The sequence below is a fragment of the Narcine bancroftii genome, chromosome 5, assembly GCF_036971445.1.
Source record: "Narcine bancroftii isolate sNarBan1 chromosome 5, sNarBan1.hap1, whole genome shotgun sequence".
In the NCBI taxonomy this organism is placed as follows: domain Eukaryota; kingdom Metazoa; phylum Chordata; class Chondrichthyes; order Torpediniformes; family Narcinidae; genus Narcine; species Narcine bancroftii.
In genome coordinates, this window is record NC_091473.1 from 25276372 (window position 1) to 25298533 (window position 22162).

The following is a 22162-nucleotide window of genomic DNA, read 5'->3' on the forward strand; positions in this document are numbered from 1 at the left end:
ACAACCATGTCAGTTGATGTTAAAGTGACCACCTCATTGAATTCTTAAGCTGCTTGCTCATTTCAAACCATTCCCAGTGAAATGTGTCAGATAAGTTAGCCATCTCTCCACTGATGTTGCAATCAGGTGCCTGGAGTTTTATTGGTCAGAAAAAGCTATAATGTTTTATTTTTAGTGGAGTGAACCCATGACTTATGCCAGGTAGTGCAGTCCCCTTAAATGCAAGACCATACTTTTGTCAAATTAATCAAATTCATGCATTTGAATTGAAAAATAATTCATTTGGTCAACTGACATGGTGTGAGAACACTCCAACCCAATAATTCAGATTTCCATACGCCATTCTGCTATCAGCTATTCATGTGACGGTGATATGGCGTCAGAGGCTGACTTTTTGTCAGTCAATGATGCTACATGAAAGAGAAAGTTTAATGAAAAAAACATTTTTTGGAAATTCAGAAACACCTCACCCTTGAACCCCTTTTCCACTGGTACCTTGTCCAAGGGATTAACTGGAACATGGTTCAGTGGAAAAAGAAAACTGTCAGCACACCAGCGTCATTTCATGCCGGGGATTAACCACCTCAACCCCTACTCATATTCCCAGCATCAGCTGATAAAACCAGTGGATAAGGGACAGCTGAAAGTCAGCTGTTTCCAGTTGAAAGTAGAACACTCCAATCCCCCTCGATGAGTTGTGTTCCAGTTAAGGGTGGCCCAGTGGAAACAGCACAAAGGACTTTCTATCCCAGGACATTGCACAGCCAATTAATTGGGATCCCAGTGGAAAAGGGGCTTTTGGATTTTCACTCTGAGATTAACTACAGAAGTGCTGGAGGTTAATCTACCGACACTTGGTGACTCTGCGGGGACCCTCTTTTGCTTCCTGTTCTCTAATCATGAGTCTCACTGTAAGAAATGTAAGAGGCGCTTAGGCAATTCCTGCTGGTGACGAATCTGTCTGCCTTGCAGCAGGCAAAAAGGATTTTTTGTCATACAACAGTGTTTTATTACTATAATAATAAACTGAATTTTGATCTTGATCTTGAACTGAAAATAGAGTTGGGTTTTTGCCTCTACCTGAATATATTAAAAATATTTCACTCAATCAAGCTCTCAATCCTGAGATGATTATTGATGTATCAACACACATTGGTTGAAATACTCAGCAGGGTAGTCAGCATCTGAATGTCCTTTCTCAGAGTTGTTAACTCTGTTGCCCTCTCCACAGATGATGAATATTTCTTGAGTCACCTGTCTTTATTTCCCATATGTAGCATCAGTGGAGATGACTGCTGGAATATTGTGACTGTTTTAGCTGTTTCATTCAGAGGGGACAGAAAGATCTCCAAAAACTATGTATTACAGAATGATGTCCCTGGAAGCTTCCATGCTAACTTCATTTCATTCCCAAACCCTTCCATCCTCCTGCTTTTGCTGATCTACTTCCTCCTTCTATTACTCTATCTTCCTATTGACGTTCCCAATTATGAATTGTGACTAGTTCTTCAGTGTTTGGATTGATTTCAGATATTAGATCTCGACATTGAAAGTTCCTGCGCAGAGAAGAAAGAAGCAATTCTCTGCAGTGAGTCTGAAAACAATGATTCTTCATGGGCAAGCATTGAAATGACTAGTGAATGAGTTATTTGTGATATTGCATGTTGGATATGAAAACACCAGGGTGAAAGATTGGATCACATAGTACTTTGTTTTTGTATGCTGCATTATTCAATTTCAATAAGAAGTGAATTGCAAAGAAAGTTGTGGACCAGGAGAGACCTGCAGGATCATGATTATCCTTCCACCCAATGTATGAGAGCATGGGTGCTCCATGGCTTACAATGCACACCAAGATTCATTGAATCACACAACCATGACCAGCTGATGGAGTGATTTCCTCAGATGGAAACTGGCCCAATTCATTCTTCCTTCGAAGGAGACTGCTCTTGGAGTCTGGCATCAAAATCTTATCCATTTGTCCCTTTCCAATCTTACCATGTACTCCTAGGTGGCAGCCCCTCAGCATACCCTCTCCACTGGAGACTGTGCGCTTTAAGTTTTTTGTCATAAGACCATTTTATAAATAAAGTGTTTTGAACCCAGAGAACCCAAGACAAATGATTACTTAAACAAAGTTGCTTTTAATTATCTTTAAACATGAAAACAGGATCAAACTCTGACTTATTACTATCAACTTAACTAACCTCACTTAACCCCATTCTAATTCTAAGTGCACGTGTATGTAATGTGCATGTAAGTTCACAAAATTTCTTTGATTCACAGTCCAATCTCACTTCTCACTCCTCCAAGTTCATTGATTGCAGGCAATTCTTATACTGTGCACAGAATTTAACATTTATGAAGTTCACCAAGCTTTGGTGCTTGAAAAGTAAATGATTACCGCTCAGGAAGATTCTTGTTGGTTTTCAGAGAGAGATTTGTTGTTCGCTGGACACAAACTGATTCCTTCTAATCAGCCACATCAGTGTCTTGCCAAAGAAAATTGCTCTATCAGGGTTTTCCAAATGATAAACTCTTTCTTTCAGGTCATCATAGAGTTCCTTTTTTCGTTTTCCTTATTTCAAATGAAGCATTATGCAGCCAGTCCTCTCCTCTTGTATGGACCACAAGGACTTTGAATAGGCTGAACTAAGAAATCACAACCCATCTTCAGAATGGGGTTTTTCCACAAGCTTTCCAGCTTGTCCTGTTCCAGTCCCAACTGCTGCTGTTGAACTATAGCGCTGCAGAACTAAATTCTCTCTCTCTCTCTCTCACACAGAGAAAAAAAACCTGTTTAACTCTCTCTTCTTGCAAAACCACATGACCCTCTTAGAACAGCAAACTGCACTCAAACAGCCTGCGGCTCCGAACCTAATCCTCCGAGTTCTTTCCTCTGTTGCTTTTCAAAACAATAATCCATTAGTGGTCTCTATAGGCACTCGCAAAGGCCCTTGGAGTCGGGCTGTCTGGCTGAGCAGAGCTCCAGTATTTTAAATAAGATCTATTTTGAAGTGTTTGTATGTGACCTGCACTAAAAACCTGCCACAATTTATTTCCCAAAAACACATCATAATCTGTCACAAAAGAGCAAGGTCGGAGAGAACAAAGGAATTGCAGGAACAGCTGGTGATTTGGCTTGTGAGCCTGTTGTGCCTATAGAGGACACTGTGGCTGATCATCATGCCCTTAGTATTTTTTCGATCACCTGTTAAACCATCGGTTAACAGAAAAAATCTAGATCAATTTCTTATTCAGCAATTAGTTTAGAATTAGTTTCTTTTGGTAGAAAAGAATGAAAATTTTCTACAATTTTGATGTGTGGATAGTATTGTAACTTTACTCCCAAGAATCCCAGGTCTTATTTTGCAGATTGTGTGAAATATAAAGTGTTCACAATCACTACTCTGGAGACAAAGTCTTGGAGAACAGGTTCAACTTTATTTCGAGTCTGCAGAGTCAGGTGTCCCTGGTCTGGAGACACACTGGAGGTTCAGAATCATCACTCCTTTGTACAGTCCCATGCTCAACATCATCCCACCTTCATTTACCTTCTTCCAATCAGAATCCTAATACATTACAACATTCTCCTTCTCCCTTCCATCAATTCAGGTATCACTCAGTTCCTCCCTCTTCATACATCGCATGTTATGTTAATTAGTTCATTCCCTCCTTAGGGGCGTCTAAGTTAATATTCATGTCTCTATTATGCAAGCGCTGTACTAGCATTAGACTTCCTTAGGTCACTGTACCAGCCTGAACCTGATCCTTGAATCCTTGGGCTCGAGATAAGAATGGGCCCACGAGCTAGTACTGTTTACTCTCAAGCTTCTAATCTACATACTTTGCATTCCATCACTTTTCACAGAATGGTGCAAGTTTAATTACTTTCAACCATTTTTCACAGATTGTGTTCCATTTCTTTCTTTGTTATAGACTGCCAACGTGACGAAATATTTTCACTCTCTGCTCCAGATCATTCCTTTGAAGCTATAGTCAAATTAGGGAAAGCAATCTCAACTTGTGTATTCTCACCTCAATAATTAACCTTTGAAACCTCGTTTTATCATGTCGATACTTCGTTCCGCCCAAGACCAATCCATCCTTTCATTTGTTCAGCAAAGCAGGTGATGGGGTATTGCCAACTGCAGAGTATTCAGAGCATTTCCAATGTGCTTCAAAAGCCTAGCAACCACAGAAGTCCCAGATGCTTTGTGTCAGCAAGATTGTTGCTCTATTTCCAATGTGGACAAGTAGGGATGAGGGAACAGGAACATTCTCTGACAATAGGAAAAATATGGCCTACTGATATATTTTCCTCACTCCAAAAATGGCACCAGGGCTTCTTTAGGATCTGTGACAGAATTTAAATCATAAACAAGTGAAATCCGTGGATGGAGCTTATAAACCATTGACTTTAATATCAGTAAATCCATTCAAATGATCTATGCATTTTCAGTGAGGTTTGATTGAGAAAAGTTTCTGCTCTTCTGAAAGTTGTGCCTTCAAAAAAAAATAAATCAATGTTCCAGATTTTTGCAACAAAAAATAAGATCATTTAATAAATTAAAATGAAATCAGGCATATGAAAATATGCTATTATTGGATCTGGTGCAATGAAAACAAGAACCCAAGTTAAAAATTAACGAGACATTAATATTAAAAATGATTTCCCCATTGAATACTGCCGGAAAAACAGTTCTTATTGTATTATTTAGCTCTCTCCAATGGAGCATGATAAATAACTGGAAAACTGAATAATCTGAACTGATGGGCTCAGTGGAGCTGGAGCTGAAGTGAGGAGGAGAGCATCATCCACAGAGGCAGCTCGCCATGGCTGAATGTGAAACTGCTGAGCTTGCTTTGATTCTATTTATTGGTTTTTGATGGATAGTAATAACTAAAACTTGTGGTTAGGTGCAACCATTTCAAAATTTGCAAAACCTGAACTGCAGTCAAACAGTGAGGAAGATAGCAGCAGGCACGATGCTTCAAGAGAGGCTGGTGGAATGGACAGGCACATTGAAGTTTCAGTGCAGAAACTATATTGCAACGCATGCAACAAGGAAGTATGATATTGTTTTAACAAACAGAATGGGATGTTCGTGGAATAATATTTGAATATAAGGTGAGGTCAAAAAGCATTGGACAACAAAGATTTTGCTACTGTACACTTTTGGGTCTATTTTACGGATTTTCAATTGCAGATCATGAAAATCACCTGAAAATTATTCTAACTCGTTCTGTTTTTTTTAGATATAACCTATTTTTATGATTTCCCGTCTACTAGTATATTGTCCATAACACAGCCTTTTTTGGTCAGTCCAAGCACTAAGTTCAAGTGCTATGCAAATTCTTCGTTATTGTGTGCTTAATAATGAGTCAAATCGGTGGGTGAGGTAAATCAAATAAAAGACTTTATTGAATAGAATCAAAGATGATAAACAGGGTAGGGAGAGAGAGAACCTACAACGTGGCATCTGCTCCCTGCTAGTACTCGATTCAACTAACACACCCTTGAGTTTCATCGCTTCTGCGCCAGGGTGCCCTCTGTGCAGGATCTCCACATACATATTCTGCAGTGGGCTAGGAGTGATTGCTCTAAGGCCCTTCATGATCACCCCTTCAACGATAAGCCTTTCATCGCGGTACGAAAAGAAGGGTTGCATGGCTGGTGGCAGCTGTGCTGCTTGGCCGGCCAGCCGCCTTTAATGAAGGTGCCCAGGGTTTTAGGATCTGTCTTCTGCCTGTGGTTTCTTAGTTCGTCCAGCAGGGCTGAGGATATATGGGTTACCGTCATCACATCGAAACTTTCCTCTTCCTTGACCTGCTGGACCGTGCATTTTCTGGGATCCCGTGATAAGACATCGGCTAAATGCATTTCTTTGCTGCATTTGTGTAGAAGCGTGATGTGGTATTTCTGGAGCCTGAGATTCATACTCTGAAGCCTCACCAGTGCTATGTGAGTTGGCGTGTTTATTATGGTCTCCAGAGGTAAGTGGTCAGTTTCTATGGTGACCGGCCTGCCGTAGATATAATCATTGAATTTTGAGCAGGTGAAAACCACCGCCAGTAGCTCTTTTTCAATCTGAGCATACCTAGTTTCTGTGTCCTGGAAGCATACACCATTGGTCTTCTGGCTGGCTGACATGCTGCCCCTAGGCGTATTGTGAAGATTCAAAGGTCAGCATCACCGGTAAGAGAGGACTGGAGGGCAGGACATGTTTCTTTAGGGGATCGAAGGCTTTTTGTTGTTGTTTGTGCCAGGTCCATTCAAAGGGTAAACTGTCTGAGCAGGGCCATCAGTTCACAGGAGTTGGGATGAACTTGCCCAAGTGTTTCACCATGCCCAGGAACCGTTGCAGGGCAGCAACATTCGCTGGCACAGGCATTTCAAGGGCTCTACCTCCAGGCCCTTGCTGATGAACATGTCCCACAAAGCTGACTTGATTTAGACGGAAGCTGCACTGCGAGGTTGAGCCACAGGTTTACCTTCTTCACCCTGTCGAGCACCTTCTTTAGGTTGGCATCGTGCTCTTCTAGTGTCCTGCCACCTACTAGTATGTTGTTAACTATGATGGCACAAGGTATCCAGCAAAAATTTGTTCCATGGACCTTTGGAATACCTCGCTGACTGAATTGATGCCAAATGGTATCTTCAGGAATCTTTACCGTCCAAATGCTGTCCTAAATGTGGTCAGTCATGACGAGTGGTAGTCGAGCGAGACCTGCCAGAATAAGTTCTTCATATTCAAGACTGAAAATGCCATTGCACCAGCCATCTGTGCGGCAAATTCCTCTACGGTGTGCATGGCGTGATATGGACTTTACAGGGCTGTATTGATGTCTTGTGGATTTATACAAATTTGGATTTCCTGTCCATCTTTTTGCTTGGCAGCCATCATGGAGGATACCCATTCAATTGGTCCTGAGACTGGAGTGATGATGTCCAAGTCCTGCATTCTGTGCAGCTCAGCCTTGACTTGATCCTTCATTACAACTGGAATGCAGTACACCAGATGGACTACGGATCTTACTTCTGGGTTGAGCCGCATAGAGTACATCACCAGCAGCTTCCCCAGCTTATCACTGTACTCAGAAAAGATTTTCTGTGAGGAATTGTCCTCGGATGAGCTTATCTGATGGACATCTGTGCTGAACGAGACAAGCCCCATGTCCTTGCATGCACTGAGGCCTGGCAGAGGCATGACATCCTTGTGGACCACAAAGAAGATTAGCATGTGGAGCTGTCCTTCTACGAAACAACGTAGTCATGCCATAACGTTGGTCTGGATTCTGCTGCCTCCATAAGCTACTTGGCTTGTAGCCTTGATGCATGGCTTGACTTGTTCCATCTTTCTCAGCCAGTTGAATGTCCCCAGCGTCATGACATTGCATTTGGCCCTAGTGTTGGCTTTCATCTTGGCCATCTTGCCGTTGACTTCCATGGACACAAAGGCCTCATTGTTACCTCTGATTTGGGTGTCTGCTGGGTTGCCTGCCATCCTTGTGGTGAGCCCGTTGATATAGTACTCATCATCAGGGTTGCTCCCTCTTTGCTCCAGACCAAATGGTCCTCCTGGGTCTGGTCCATGCGGTGATCTGCTGCCTGGATCTGCAGCACCTGTTGAAGTGGTTGCATTTGCCAGAGTTCCTGCACTGCAGCCCAAATGCTGGGCATAGCTCCCTTCTCGGCATGTGGCCTCCTCCACAACTGCAGCATTCTGTTCTGGGTATGGGATGGCCTAGCTGGCTTGGTTGACTCTTCCTTCTAACCTCCAACCACTGTCTGCATGCCGGTCCTGCCTGTATCATGTCGACGCTTGTGGCCTGCTGTTGTGGAGAAGCCAGGCTTCTACTGTTTTCCTTGGTAGTTTCATACGCTAAGATAGCCTTTGCTAGTGTCAGCTTGCTGTCTCGCAGGAGCACCTTCTGCATATTATCATCGCAAATGCCATAGACCATTCTGTCTTCAAAGAGTTCATCGCAAAGTGTGCTGAAATTGCAGGTTTTCACCCTGATTTTTAAATAGTTGACGTATGAGTGTATTGACTCGCCAGGGTTTTGGTCTCTCATGTTGAATTTGTGCCTTTCCATTGGCACATTTCTATGATGGCTGCACATTTCTCTAAATTTATGCTTTAAACATTCTGGGTCCTCTCTCGACTCATCTGGCTAGCCTGCGTACACAAATGTCCTTTCCCTTTCAATGGCTTTTTGGACCAGCAAGTTTAACCAAATGTACGCCCTGGTACGGACAGGCTTGTCGCTATGTGCTGCAGCTATGAGTAGGTCATATTCCTGTTCAAAGATACACCAGTTTTCTGCCACATTTCCATCAAATACAAGTGGGTCGGCCCGCCTGAATCCGTCCGCCATTATGGCAACCGTGCAAAACGTGGTTGTGGTTACTCACTGTGACCGATTTATGATTGGAAGACTTCAAGCTTGGGACACTCTTGATCCCACTTCTGACACCATGTTCATTATTGTGTGCCTAATATTGAGTTGGGTCAGAGGGTGAGGTAAACCAAATAAAAGACTTTACTAAACACAACCAAACATGATGAGCAGAGTAGGGAGAGAGACGGAGTTCTCGGTGTGGTGTCTGCTCCCTGCTAATATTCAATTCAACTATGGCGCTCTCACAGTGCTCGCGCATGTGCAGTGCACTGATGCGAATATGGTACCTGCAGTGCCATTGCAGTGGGTGCAGAGCAGCTAATGGCAGCTGCTGTCTACACAAATATTGGCTTAGTCCTGGAAGCCATTTAAAGATGTTATTTAGAATGTTCTCATCAACTGCAGAGTACCAAACTACATCCAGCTGATTGACAACATGCTTTAAGCTTACTATGAAGTGCAACATGTCATTGAAAATTCATTTTCTGCATTCACACTTTGGCTTCTTCCCTGCTGATCTTGGTGCAGTCAGTGACTTTGCGACCATGGAAAAATGGTATCAGGGCAACAGGAATCCATCAATGCTGGCCGAATATTGTTGGACACTGTCATGAGAGGCGTCAGATGATGAGTGTAAGCAAAAATCAGCAACAAAACATTTTTAGTTCATTTGAACTCGTGCAATGTGTCAGCATCTTTATGTGATTAAGCCTGCAAAATTCAGTAAAAGCTAATCACTTTTCCCCAACTTCCTACGGGACACTGCAAATCTGATATTAGCTTTGTGTTCACCATGAGGTTGTCTATCATAATCTCCAATTCATTTTCAGGAAGCAAACCTTTCGGGGGTGGGGTGGGATTGTTGTCCTGTGTAATTATACAGATGCTGTGCTGTATAACGTTAAAGTATTAAAGCCAAAAAAAAAACCCACTGAGACCAAAAATCACAAATTTGACCCCAGCTAGAGCATCCTATTCAATTCTGAGTTCTGCATTATGGGAAGGATGTGAAAGCTTTGCAGAGACCGTTCACTAGGATGCTTCCAGATGATAATGCAGTCATGCTGTGGAGGCTGGGGGGGATTGTCTCCTTCAATCAGGAAAATCCAACATTGAGGGATTTGAAATCATGAAGGTTTGGAATGGATTTTTTTTTCAATTGGTTGCATGAGTACAGATTTATAATGAGCACTCAAATAATCAGTTATTTGGTACTGACATGCTGAAGTACACTCCTTGTGTGCTACTCTCCTTCTGTACTTCGCTCCTGTGCTGTGCCTCTGTACTGCACTCCTTCTATGCTGCAGTTCTGTGTTGAATTCTTTCAAATTTTAAATGGGTGGAGGGGTGCCTCCAAATGCTTAGTTTAACAATGGACTAAGTGGACAATGGGCTAATTAACATCTTTTTCATCTGTGCTTACTTACATACAGTACAACTCCGATTATCTTAAATGGTCCAGACCCGGCCATTTTTCGGCGAACTGGTCATTTTTTAAAAACAGCCCAGTAGCAACAGCAAATCACTTGTAACAGTGTTTTAACAACAACAAATGACAATGTAAGGGTTTTAAGTCTTAAAATAATATTTAATTTTCACCAAAACCAAAGCTGTCCACCGCCAATCATCGACACTTCCCCACCAAGGCCCCACTTCTGCCTGGGAGACCGAGGTCAGCGGCTGCCGCCACTGGGACCCCGAGGTCCCCGATCAGTTTGGCTCTGAGCAAGTTTCAGATAAATTATGATTTCTGATTTGTTTTGGATATCCTCATTTATCCAATTTTTAAAAAATATTCCGGATAACTGAGGATTTCGGAGAATCCAATTTCAGATAATCAGAGTTGACCTGTACTTGGAACTGGAGATTATTTTTTTGTCCATATAAGAAGCACATCACAAAGGGTTTTTGATGGACAGTTTTTACTATTTTCAACTGAAAAATATTTGACATTTGTATTCCAGAAAGTATAATAGAATTAAACAAACCTGGTTGCCTTTTGGTATTAATAATCTGTGAAAGTAACATATCAAGTTGTTATTATCTGCAGGAATTAATCACGTTTTATTTTTAGTCATCACAGTTTTGTGAACAGTGCATAATGAATGCTTCCTGGATATTTTTTTGTTTTTATGAGCTCTGTTGGTAATCAGAATGGCTCACAAGTTCATCGGCTCATTTGAATGTATAATGTTGTTTTGGAGAAAATTCACATCGGAAATTCTATTGCAAAGATAAACGAGAAAAGCTAAAGATCACCATACTATTCTGCAACCTATTCTGTCAAGGCATGTTGAATTATGCAAATATGCAAACGTAAGGAAATGCTTGACCTTATCTCTGCTCTCAAAGACATATATTTGTGACTTTAACCAAATGTTTTTGGGATACAAAAAATATGTTGTGTTTTTCAAAACAATGCGGAAGTGGTTATTTTATAATGTTATTATTGTAATGAAGTATCAAAACAAGTGAAAAGCTAAACACTAGTGCCTTAGCTCGTAACTTGGTTAATCATTGATATCCACAGAACCACATACTTTGGTCACTGCCTTCAGAAGAAAATTCTGGAAGGCTTCCTTAAGAAATCACAAAATGTACATGCAGTGCCCTTTCTTTGCCTTCCCATTCAAAATATTTGCGTACTCCCATTTTTTTTAGTAATGTTCACTGATTAGCTTTTCAAAATTTTTTTTTCACAGCCTGACCAGTAGCTTCCTTGGGTGGTATTTCTGTGTTAGCTCAACAGGATGGCTTGGGAGGACCTGATATGAACAAAAGACATCTCAGTGGAAGCTATATTTCCTATTGTCGTGAACCAGACTAACCTCACCTTTTTGCAGTTTAGTCTGGATTTCCTGCAACTGGAATTAAAGATTTAATCAGAGGAGCCCTAAGATTTGCAGGGGATTATTTACAAATTTGCCTGCAGTTCATTCCAAGTAAACAAAGGAACATTTCTTTGGTTACTAGCCCAAATCCTTACGCATTCCATGCCATTGGGCGGCCAGTTAGCAGACCAGTTAGTGCAATGCAGTTACAGCAGCACCGATCAGGACTGTGGTTTGAATCCCCCACTGTCTGTAATGAGTTTGTACAATCTCTCTGTATCTGTGTTGGGTTTTCCCTGTGAGCTCTTTTTTTCTCCCACCATTCAACATGTACTGGGGGTTGTTGGTCAATTTGGTGTAATGGGGCGGCACAAGCTTATGGGCCAAAAGGGCCTGTTATCATGCATAGGTATAATTTTTAAAAAAATTAAAAGCATTGATGACATGGACCTAAACTAGTGAGAACTGAGTTCAGCAAGTGACCGATAGACTTGAAGATTATTAGCTCCTGCAACCAAATTAAGTATTTTAACCGATCTTGTCATTTAGTTATTTGTTCAGAAAGCAAAGATCTGTATCTTTTGTGCATCTCATACCTATCAATTTGTCAATTTTAATTTCATTATCTTCTTCAAGATAACTTTGTTATTAATGTGTGAAATGAGCATGTGCACGGTTTCCTGCGCCAGAACACAAAGATATTTTATATGCTTTGCCATTCCCTTCTTTGTAAAATGAATATCTTAAACTTCCCAAATTCATAAACAATCAGAAATGGTCTGTAAGAACCAAAGGCTCGTTGCTTGGTTTGACTGTGGGCATTGGCGGTGATCCAGGGTTCGGTGGCTGCGCGCATATAGAATCTTTAAGTGCGCATGCACTATGGACTGGGGATTGGCGTATGTATGGGAGTTTGGGCAGGCTTGCAGAGTCGTTAGCCTTCATTGACTGTAATGATGGAATAGACAGTGGGTGAGTGAGGCTTCGTATTTTCTGTTGACTATTACCGAGGAGATTGAACATTACGATGTTGAAGAGACTGGCCTTTAGACTATAGACATTGACTATTACAGTTACCAAGTTTAGAAATGTTACCACAGATGTTACAAGTCCTTTTCTGTTAATTAATAAACCATTTTCAAACTCATCTGGACTTCATTGTGAATTCCTTGAACACATCAAAGCAAAGAGCGCAGTTAGCTTCCAAGCGGATTTTTTATGGATAGTAGTTGCTACATTTAATGAACATAAAACATTGAACAAGATTGAAATGAACATGTTGAACATCCCTCTTTGGTTTTGGAATGATACTGAAAGCAATATGGCAGCCATGTTGGAAATATCGACTGCAAGCCACTGACAGCAATCAGTCTGAGCAGTGGCCACAGAAGGGTCCAGGGATTCTAATCCTAAAGCAGAATGTCCTTTATACATGCCGGCAGGGTCACTTGCCGAGAATCACAGTGATATCATTGACTGCTGCTGTGGTGGAAACTCCTCGTTGACAACCTTCAGAAGCTGTAGGATTACTTTTGAGGATTTCGTCTGTGTATTTATTTAGTTTGACTGTTGATTCTGAGCTCATGTTGTGCGTGCTTGGTGCTCAAACTCGGCAGATGGTTGAATGGAGATGTGTAAAGGCCACCGCTGCTGACATTGCCGCTGAGGTGTGATTAAAACCACTGCAGAAGACTTCAACTGAATTTAAAGTCAGCAACTTGAAAATGGCAGAAAGTGGGTCACAAAATGGTGGTGAAGAGGATGAAGAAGCAAAGGATGTGCAAATCAAACTGGAGAAAGAGTCAAGTATTAAGGCAACATCTGACATGCAGAATGAAATACAACCAGGTGACAGTGTGTCAAATGTTGGAAGCAGGACAAGCAAATGAAGTTCTTCTGGATCAAGCTCCAGAGTCTCCAGTACTGCATCTGCACGTATAAAGGTAGAGGCTGAAATAGCTTCTCTCACTATATGACAAAAATTGTTTCATGATAAACATGTTTTCGAAGAGCAGGAGGAGCAGCTGAGGAGGAACGAGGATCAGATAAGGAGGAAAAAAGAGCAGCTAAAGCTGGAAGCAAATATTGCTGCTACTCGAGCCAAAGTGAGGGTACCAGGAGCCTCAGAGGGATCTGGTGTTTGAAGTAACTTATCTGAAGTGACTGATGGTATGGAGTCATATTTTGAGAAAGGACAACAGCTTAGGCAGATCCTTTTGTGCCACAGTTACAAGACATGCATCACACGGATAAATCCTCCCAAATCACGGTGTTTACCAATCCACAAACACCAATAATAATGACCTCAGATAGAGCTGTAACTCAATTCCAGTCCCTCGCACAACTCCCTTGACAGTCCAGTCAAGCATCAGAAATCTGGGTGAACATGTACAAGTGACATCTCGAGCTAGATTACGTGCTACAAGCAACGGTGAATGGAGCAATGTATTCTCAGTCATGGAAAGGCAAAATGAAAAATCTCTGCATTATTAATCCAGCTGCAGTGTCTCTCTTCCATGCCCAAGAATGAGATTCAAGTTTTTGATGGGGACTCACTTCAGCACCAAGTATTCATTAATTCCTTTGAACGTGGTACTGAAAATAAGAACAAAAACTCCAGAGATTATCTCTATGAACTGGAACAGTACACAATAGGACAGTCAAGGGAACTTGTCAGGAGTTGTCTATATAATGGCCTCGGACAGAGGACTTGAGAAGGCTAAATCTTTACTACAGGACCATTTTGGCAAGGAGCATAAAATTGTTCCAGCTTACGTGGAGAAGGCTCTTTCATGGTAATCAATAAAACTGGATGACACAAAAACTCTACAGGCATACACCCTCTTTCTAAGAGGATATTGTAATGCCATGGAAGATATCAACTTCATGCATGAGCTTGACGTGCTGCTAATTTGCCATTCATCATAAGGAAGTTGACTTAAAAGCTGAGGGACACATGGAGTGCTGTGCCCTATGATGTCCGGGAAAAACGCTATCAAAGATATGGTGGATTTCCTTGAATCGCAAGTGCAGATTGCAACAGAGCCAGTATTTGGAGATATCAAAGACACTCCAACAGTGAGCAAGTATGTAAGGTCCAAGACATAGCATCATCTGTGAGTGCTGCTTGCCGAATAATTCTGACGCAAAGTCCACAGACTGTACAACAGGCTTTAATTATCTTAAACTTTGTACACCAGTTTTAGTATCTTTGCTGACTGTCCCCTGAAGGGGGCCGGCTCGAGTTTTTATACGGGGCGGTGATTGACATCCGGCAGATGGAGCCAGCCTCCCAGGTTACCTACCTGCAAGTACAGTGGTTGCCCCCCGCAAAAGGCTGGTAGGAGTACAGCCCGTGTTGTGGTTGTATCACCACATTATCCAAGAATAAAAGGAAGTATCTTTGCCAACACTGTAACAGTTGCAGATAAGAAAAATGATAACGTAATTAAGTTAAAGGAGCATTTACCTGCTGTGAAGAGCTGTTTGTTCTGTGGAGGTGGACATGGTTTGAAGCTGTGTCCTCATTTGGAAAATATGGAGAAAATTGCTTTCCTAGAAGAAAATGGAGCATATTTTGGCTGCCTGTGTAAAGGATGCATCAGCAAAAACTGCAGGAAGTGACTCAGCTACCACATATGCGGATTAAAGCATCCCAGGATGCTGCATATCCACCAAAGAAAGAAGGAAATGGGAAAGGAGCAAGCAGAAAGAAAGGAAGCAGCTGAAAACAGTGCTATAGTCTCTATTCAGACAAGTGGTCACAGTGGGGGCAGTGAAGAAAACTGCAAACTCTCAATAGTGCCTGTACAAGTCCAGGCCAGGAAGGGGAATGCAACAGTGCATACTTATGGATTTCTTGACCCAGGTAGCACTGCATCATTTTGCACAGTGGGGTTATCCAAACCATGATGCTGTCAAAACCATGCTTGGTTGGACGATTAATGGACCATTAGGAGGAAAAAAATGGTGATGTTCAGGGGAAGTCAGCGACAAGTGTCAACAGGATATCCGTTGTGAAATTTGAAGAGCTGTGGGAACAGCAGTTCAGGACAAATTTTCCTGAATGCCTCAGTGATGACCAAGTACCTTCAAGAGAAGACAAGCAGCTCTTGGATTTAGTCTCAAAATCTCCTGAGATGGTTGATGTCCATTATTTATTGGATTACCTTTAGTGGAAAGTCCTATGAAGGTGTTGATTAATTCCTTGGAAGATCCAACAACTTATGACATTATGGATCTTGAAGCTGGACTGTCCTTCCTCATTCTAATCACAAAATGTTGGATGTGGCTTCCTTAACCCCTGACGCGCAATCTCTCCTCAATGATCCAATAGACAATTTTGCATCTACAGTTCCTGCTAAAGGTGCTATTTGTTGAAATTTTAAAATAAAGCCAGACGGACATGGATACGGCAATGCGACCTGTAAAACATGAGGCAGATGCTGCAATGTGAACTGTGAAACAAGAGCTTGCTGTCCAGGAAGGTATAACTCTGGAATGGAAGGAGAAGCACGTGGAAAGCCTTGCACAGCGTGCAGAAATGAAAAGGATTGTTGATGAATAAGCTAAAATCAGTTTTCAAATGATGGACGTCAAAAGGAATGAAAAGACCAAGGCAGAGCTAGAGAAAGTAACCAAAGAAAAAGAGCAAGTTTTAAAGAAGATGAATTCAATTGAAACATAATTTTCTGAGTTGTTCAAACGATTCGAGAAACATAAGGAAGTACAGGAATGGGTGCGTTGGATTCAGGATCTTCATAAGCTGGAAGACTTTAAGGTTGACAGATGCTTCAAACCCACAAACTTTGGAACGGTGACATCAGCTCAACTGCATCATTTTTCTAATGTGTGCGAGGTTGGTTATGGAACTGTTGGTTACCTGTAACTGCATAATAACCATGGTCAGAAAATGAGCAAACAAAAGAAATACCCAGATCCACCTCACATTGTTAACACCCACGGTGCAGATGCATGGAGGCTGCACCTTATCAATTCTCCTACTGTAAGAGCAGAAAATGTATGGTTTAAAGACAAAGGAATGAGAGATGTTCTCAAGGACGTCTTCCTACCTTGGAACAAAGCATCCGGGTTCCTTATTCAGAATATTCAGAGATTGCAGAAGGAAGAGAGTTTTCAATTTCTTTTCAGTGAAAGAACAGTTGGGGACAGTGACAATAACATGGATAAATGGAAGCTTTCATTTACACAATCCCTAATCCGATTTTTCAAAGCAGAAATGGAAGCATTCAGATTCTACTCTGTGGTGCCCAGATTAGTCAGGTTTGTAGGATATGGTCACAAACTGGTATGTGTGAATGAATCGTAGGTTTTAAGGGTGAAAATGGTAGAGAATTGTGAAAGAGCTTTGGAAACTTTGCATATACTGGCTGATGGCACCATTTACACCATTTATCACTGAACTCGTGTCCCAGAACATAAGGCACTTGGTTGATCCATCCTCTGGAGAAAATAAAGATACATAAAGCAATCGCTACCTCATGCTCCCACAAGTAAGGGAATCTGTTATTGATAAATGTACTGAGGCAGCAGTCGCCCAAGTGCAGTCAGTTACTGAGATTGGACAAATGATCCGAGACAGAAAGACCTTTCCTGTTAAATACCCTTTGAAAGTTGTGGTTATTCACCAGGATCCAGAAGCACAGAAAGGTCTGTTTGATTACAGAGGGCTTGGAAGTAGTGTTCTGGAAATGGGTCATAGATGGGCAGACATCATCAAAATTGTCAACACTGCAAAAAATAACCTGCAAGAACAACTAAAAATTCCTGAAAACAACAGTGATCTTTCTCCAGGGAGATGGAACTGGACCATACAGTGCTGTATCTTTAAATCTTATTGGATTAAAAGAAGGGAGGAGTGCACATTATGTGGTTACTGGAGCCTGGTCTGCCAATGCAGCCAAAGAGGGATAGAAATCTGGAAAAGTGAATATTGTGCACTCCAAGCTGGATGCTTACAGTTTCATCCCTAATCCAAGCAACTGGAATTTGAACCCAAATGTCCCTTATGATTATTATTGTGTCAATGAGACCATTTATGGTGTGGAATTCCCCTTTATCTTAGACAAGAAGGAAACTGTGCCAGTTTGTGACATGTCCTCAAGTTTTCTTTCAAAGCCAATGGATGTAACCAAGTTTGGTTTGATTTTTGCTGGTTCTCAGAAAATTGTTGGATGTGTAGTAATAATCAGAGAGGATCTTCTGGGATATGCACTGAAAGAATGTCAAGTCATATTTGACTTTAAAGTGCAAGGGAGTTGCAGTTCTCTGTACAACATTCCAGCAATCTACAGTATTTACATTATATTTCAATGGATCATATATTCTGGAGGTGTGAAGCAATGGGTGAGAACAGTGCTGTGAAATCAAAGTTGATTTATGATGTAATTGTGTGGTGCGCTGTCGGTCAGAAGTAAACACACAAAACCAAAAGACTGAACAATAGGCTTTATTCGACATAAACTTCCACAGAGCCCACTGTGAGGAGAGCTGTTGTAAACTCTGAGAGTGACTTTGAAGGGCCAGCTCAGGCTTAAATCCCGGAGGGTAATTGACACCCAACCAGGTGGAGCTTGGTCCATTCAGGTCAGCTGATTGACAGCCGGCCAGGTGTTGTCTTGTCCCCATGCTCTTCTGCAGGTACAGAGGTTACCCCCTGCAGTAGGTCAGTGGTGTACCACCACAAATTGATGGATCAAATGGATTCTATGTGTATCTGCCTGTGTCAACCTGCAGAAGCACAATGAATATTTCAGTGTGCATTGGGAATGCAAATGGAGACAGTGTTCTTGAAATAGAGTTTCTTGACAAAGCTGGTAAAAAATAATATGATATAATTAAAAGGCCACAGATCTGTTGGTGGGATTCAAATGCTGCGACAATGGAAGAAACCCAAAAAATGGCTGTCTTTATTTTTGTTGGTTTTTGGACTTTTCCCCTTGTCCACGACACAGACTACAGACTTTACTGGTCCAGAGTGGTCGTAAAGATTACTCTTTTCAAGGCTATGTACTGGTAACCTCTGGCCTATGAAGAATGAACATCTACATAATATTGGAATTTATTGTATTTGATTGTTAATTATAATTGTGTAATAATTATTATTTGAGACATAATAATTAGGGGCTGTTGTAAGGGCCAAAGGCTTGTTGTTTACCGTTGTCAGTTTGGTTGCAGGAGTGTGTGGCTTCCCAGGTTCCAGAGGCTGCATGCATTTGGTATCTTCCAATGTGCATGTGCTGTGGAATGGGGATTGGTGCATGCATGGGGGTTTGGGCGGGCTTGGAGAATCATTAGCCTGCATTGACTGTAATGGTGGAATGAGCGAGGGGATTGAATGTTATGTTATTTAAGAGCCTGGTCATTAGTCATTGACCATTACAAAGTTTAAGAACGTTGCAACAGACTTTGTGTTAATTAATAAACCACTTTCAAGCCCATCTGGATTCTTCGTGAATTCCTTGAACGTATCAAAGCAAAGAGCCCACAGCCTCTGAGCGGCTTTTTTATGGATAGTAGTCAATATATGGTCATTTGAACCTTTACTAGAGAAAATACATTTGAAAAAATATATACAATGAGGTTGTTAAAGTCATGTTAAATAAGGCTTTTTTTTAAAAATATGCCACAAAGTATCATAGTAATTATTTTTATGCAGAATGCCCTGTTAAATTGTATCATATTTTCACAATGTAGCATTGAATGTTTTGTCTCAATTTAAACCGTTAATTAGTTAATAAAGAATCATTGTTGATAATTCAGTGCTCCTTACATCCATGTTTCTCAAGTACAGTAAAACACTTGGTATTCAGCAACTATGGGGATTAGTAGATGTTGGAGAAGTGAATTTGCTGGTCTCTTGAGATTGTGTGTTGTATCCGGCAAACTGACCCAGTTGGGGGGGCTCCAATTTTAAAATTTAATCCACCTCGTTATTTTTCCATTTTTTTCCTGGTTGCTTGAGACTCCCTGTTGTTTGAATTATGCATAATAAGGATTTCACTGTACATGAGTGTAAATAAGCTTCCAGCCCTATTCCCCACCACCGACAGGCATCTCAAATGTATCAGTGAAATGTTCTTATTTAATCCTATAGACCACCATTGTGTGAAATTATGAAGAACAAAAAATGTGGTAGTGTGCAAAAGTGAAAACAAACGTAGCCATGATTTCACACAAAACAGCAAAACAGTTAATGCCCAGGAAATATGCATCAGGATTATAGGTCAATTGGGTGTAATTGGGAAGCACGGGGTCATGGGCCGAAAGGGCCAGTTAACATATGCTGGACGCCTAAATTTTAAAAAAAATATGCAATCAATGATATATAAAGTGTCTTTCCCAGAACTGCTCACAGTGCTCAATGTACAGGCTAACATGACTTTTGCTTGTAGGATAACTTGAGTTCCAATCCTTAAGACATAAAAGCCATGACATTATCAACCTAATTATTAAAAAACCATATCATTCAATTATCCCAGAGTTATTTTAGTTCTTCATAGTTTGGAAATGTCTCAGTTCTATCCATTTGAAGTCCAAAGCAGGTGATATCACGTTTGCCAATCTTGAAATCCATCTGAATTTATTTCTCTTGTTTGCTATTCATAGACCTAACTTTATTTCATATATTTGTCATTGTTTTTATTTTACTTGTTTCTGACAGCCCAGTGTGTTGGTGGCAGGATCGGGGGTGGGGTACAATCAGCAGTGCAATCCTGTGAATCTCATTTCCCTTTCCCCTGTCTCCCTTCAATTTATTCTCTTCCACTATTTAATTATCCCAACTGCAGCCCTGAATCTCTTACCATTCTCTGCAATCCGGCTAACTTACTGGGATCAAAATGTAAGAGGAAACTGAAGCATTTGGGGAGCACAGGGAGAGCAATGCAGTCACAGTGAGAACATGCAATCTTCATGCTGACAGTATCACAAGCCTTTGCATTTCCACTCCAGTTACTCAATCTGCTATCACTGTACTTTTTACGTTTCATTCATTTTTAATTGTTGTTGAAAGTGTCTTTATATCACTTTCGAGCATTCATTTTCAACCTTTTATCCCCCTTGGATTCTGCTCAAAGTTTATGGGTCCCCTTCCCTGTGAAGCAGTCAAGTTTTTTTGTCTTCCATAATTCTACCGACTACATCAAAAATATTAAGGTAAGGTGGAAAAAAAAAGCAAGGCTTTTATCTAAATGTGCTGTTGCCCCTGTTGAGAATGGCTGTTTGAGAGAACAAGCCAGGCAGGGGTCAAGCCATGGGCTGCTGTTGAAGTTTTCTTTTCACCACCATTGTGACTGGGCATTTATCCTAGAAAGCTCTGTATAAAAAATAAGGTTGGAATTGGTTTGCCTTAGAAATTCACCAAAGGGAAATGGGGACAAAAATAGTGGAAACATTTTGCTGTTACCAAATTATGTCACGTTTCCTCATAGACAAACATTCTATGTATAAATTTTAACAATTAATGGACTCTTTGGAGTCCATGACTTCAATCACAAAACTGTTTTGAATATCATGCACCATATTTCCCCAACATTTGGATTTACTAAATGTTATTGACAAAATATTTCTCAGAAATGAACTGCACACCATTCTGCAAATCTTTGTCATATTTGGAGTTCGTAATGTTTTTTTTACCTCAGGTGGGACGGAGTGTACTAAATATGCCAATGAAAAAACACCAGTTATGGGCACACCATTTTTCTCAGACTTGATTGAAAACTGTTGAGCAGAGCTGTCTACCCACCAAAGTGATTTAAGTTCTCAGGTCCTGCCCCAATAAAAATGTTGAAAAGTGTAAGCAGTGTCACGCTGCATCTTTGCTGACCTCATCCACATCTTCTATGATAGACCGCCAGCAAAGGTGCAAGGCAAATGTATCGTTGAAGTCATGCAGGAGCAGGCTGCTTACTGTCATGAACAGCTGGTTTTCAATGCGGCAGTGCTGCTGGCAAGTCCACATTGCAGAATTATTAGCATTATGGCTGCTTGTCATCTCATGTGCATGGTCCAAAATTTCTGTGTGTGCTCGGCTTGAAGTCCCTGACAATATTCTGCAGGCGATTTTTATACTTCTTAAATCTCTTCACCATAACCATATAACTATAACCATATAACCGTATAAGCATATAACCATATAAACCATATAACCATATAACCATTCTGGACCAAGCTCCAGGTTGACACAGTGAAAATGATGATTCAAGTCTGGCACTCTTGCCTATAAATAGTAATTGAAACTAGGTAAATTGTTTTTGAAATAATATTTTTTTTGCCCCTAATTAAAATATATTATGTGGAACTGTGTGGATTGAGCTTGATCATAGGTTAGCCATTATCACATTAACAGAGGATTGATTCAAGGTTTTGTGCTCCCATGTTTGTGAGTGGGAACTTCTGCTCCCCATGAACTGTTGGCAAGATAGAGTGCCTGTGAAATGATCAGCTCTGCAGGGATAAGTCTCCATTTGAAAACGAAATAGAGATTGATTTGAAATGCAAGGTGTTTTATTTCACAGTGGTAGATCACCCAGCATGAGTAACTCCATCATGCAAATAACTGCATCCAAAAAGACTATTAATGAAGAACTTGCATTGGGTACCAGGAAGGTATTTGTTTATGAGAATGATATGCCAAGTAACTTGGGCCTTTTCAATGTTGATGCACACAAAGGTTATGTTATTTCAGGTGCAAAAACTTAATTGCGTGGTCTTCTGTCCCAACCAACATCCCCCAGATTTACCAACCAACTGCATGTCTTTGATATATGGGATGATACCAGAGCGCTTGAATAAAGAAGAAAATGTGCAAACTCCCAACAGACAATGCTCCGAGCACAGGATTGAAGCCAGGTTGCTGAAGATGTGAGGGAGCGGCTCCACTGTGACACCTTCTGGTGGCTTTT

The 22162-nt window shown here is 41.1% G+C and overlaps 1 protein-coding gene and 1 pseudogene across 10 annotated transcripts in view; both read left to right on the forward strand.

Moving 5' to 3' along the window:
• The window catches only part of chl1b (cell adhesion molecule L1-like b), a 687190-nt gene that overhangs the window by 494153 nt on the left and 170875 nt on the right, over positions 1-22162 (forward strand). The window lies entirely within an intron of this gene.
• LOC138762989 (phosphoserine aminotransferase pseudogene) lies at positions 16739-18276 on the forward strand (annotated as a pseudogene).